The sequence below is a fragment of the Herpailurus yagouaroundi genome, unplaced genomic scaffold (genome assembly GCF_014898765.1).
Source record: "Herpailurus yagouaroundi ecotype Mexico unplaced genomic scaffold, PumYag 349, whole genome shotgun sequence".
Classification (NCBI taxonomy): Eukaryota; Metazoa; Chordata; class Mammalia; order Carnivora; family Felidae; genus Herpailurus; species Herpailurus yagouaroundi.
The window spans coordinates 1,099-3,007 of record NW_024412566.1 but is presented as its reverse complement, the minus strand read 5'-3'; the positions used below and the strand labels follow the sequence as shown (position 1 = coordinate 3,007).

Sequence of the window (1,909 nt, the reverse complement as noted above, 5' to 3'; positions counted from 1 at the left end):
CCCGATAGGATTTAGCTCCACATGCTTTGTCCGCATTGAGATCCTTTACAAAATATTTCTCACATATTTCTGCCTGCTTCAGTACATTTTGAAATCTCAAACTGAGCTGCCCTCAGGCCCAAGCAGGTTTACTATCTAAATGACTCCCCTGGGGAGACCACTGCAGGGACTTGCACAGTGTCCCCGGCAGCGAGCTTCCTTCCGACTTTGCCACGAGCAGAAATTGTTGGTGGAGCACATGGTTACAGCAGGGACAGCAAATAGATTCCATTTCGTGTGCCAGAGGGGGAAAAAGGCCAACTGACCAAACAAAAAGCTGTGGGATAAGCTTACGTGCGTAGGAAGACAATAAAACCCAATTCCGTTTATCTGAGAATATAACCTTTCATCTTATTGACTGGAATTCAAATAATAATATAGAGATTCAGTTAAGAGCCATCAGGGTTTTGTTATTGTTGTTTAAGGTAAAAAGTAAACGGTATTAATCTTAGGAAAGCTATAAACATGAAGGCAATTATGTACGTAGGTATATGTGTTAGGTATATACAAATAGGTATTAGGTATATTTCACCCATCCTATTACCAAAATACTTTGATCATTTTCCCTCTGAAAACTACCCTTTTCCTTTTCAGTGTTAATGCAGGGGTCTTCTGTTTTTCTTTTCCCATACTTTCCCTTTAGAAGTCTATAAACCCTCTTTTAAGTCTTTTAAAACTACTTTTGGAATGTGTAACAAATTGTTTCATTTATAAAGTGTCATAGGTTCCTTTACTTTTAAAATCCAGTTAGGTAGACTTCAGATCACTGCCCAGAAATTTAAGAAGACAGCTAATCTAATGAGACAGAACAGGAAAAAGTCACCCAGTAGTTCCCTGGCTCACTGTGAAATCAGACGAGTGTGTCCAGACTGGGCACAGAGGCTCAAGTGGGTTTTGTAAAGGCTTGTACCAGGAGAGGACAGCGTTGCTCAAAATCTGGTTCCCGGCAGAATGCATCTGGCCGCTGTCATTTCCCTGCAAATATAAATTTCATTGCAGTCGGTGACCATGTATGTCTTTGCCCTGTAGACCGTATTGAGACGCCTCAATTGATTGGTCATAGTTTATATTCTTTCTCAAACATGCACTTAAATATTTGCAGGTAACCAGCATTTCAAATCAGTTTATTAAAAATTCTCTCCATGTCTCCCCCCCCCCTTTTTTTTTTTGATACACCCAAGTGTGATTGTTTAAATGAAAAACCAACAGAATTATGAGCTCTTGTGTGGATTCGTCAACCAAAGCCATCAACACCACAATCTTGGGGCAGTGGGAAGGCACTGATGTTTGAAGTTAGTGTTGGCTCTCGGGTCGTGTGTTTGCCATCCCTGGGGAGAGAGGGACTGAGTGGTAAAAGGTGAGCCTTTACTCTCGGGCTGAGAGTGGCTCAGAGCTGGTGAAATCCCAAAAAGCTAGCGGCGCCACTTGCCTTCAGAAGAGCAAGTTGGGAACACGCAGACATCCCCCTTCAAAGTAAGAAGAATTGGGAGTGATTAGAAAAGATTGAAGCTTCTTGGGAAACCACACTGAACCGGTACACAGATCAGAGGTCAGCAAATTATGCAGGTTTAAATGTTTGGCGAAAAAATCAGGAGAATATTTTGTGACCTAGGAAAGTTATGTGAACTCACATTTCAGCGGCCAGAAGTCACGGTTATTGGAACATGGCCAGGTCCATTCGTCTGTATGTTGTCTGTGACAACCTCTGTGTCTCAGCGGCAGAGCGGAGTAGTTGCAGCGGCAATGGTGTGGCCTGCAAGCCCGAAATATTTACGATCTGGCCTTTCCGGAAAAAGTTTGCCGACGCCTGACCCAGGCAGTTGTATTTATTTAGAACTTGTCCTGACATTGGTGTGTCGGTAAGGATTGG

The 1,909-nt window shown here is 42.8% G+C and overlaps 1 long non-coding RNA gene across 1 annotated transcript in view; it reads right to left on the bottom strand.

The window, feature by feature from the left end:
* The window catches only part of LOC121021898 (uncharacterized), a 12,226-nt gene extending 11,241 nt beyond the window's left edge, over positions 1 to 985 (bottom strand). The window contains exon 1 of the long non-coding RNA XR_005786737.1: positions 863 to 985. This is a non-coding gene — a long non-coding RNA (uncharacterized LOC121021898). The remainder of the gene's footprint in view (positions 1 to 862) is intronic.
* Positions 986 to 1,909: the final 924 nt, after the last annotated feature.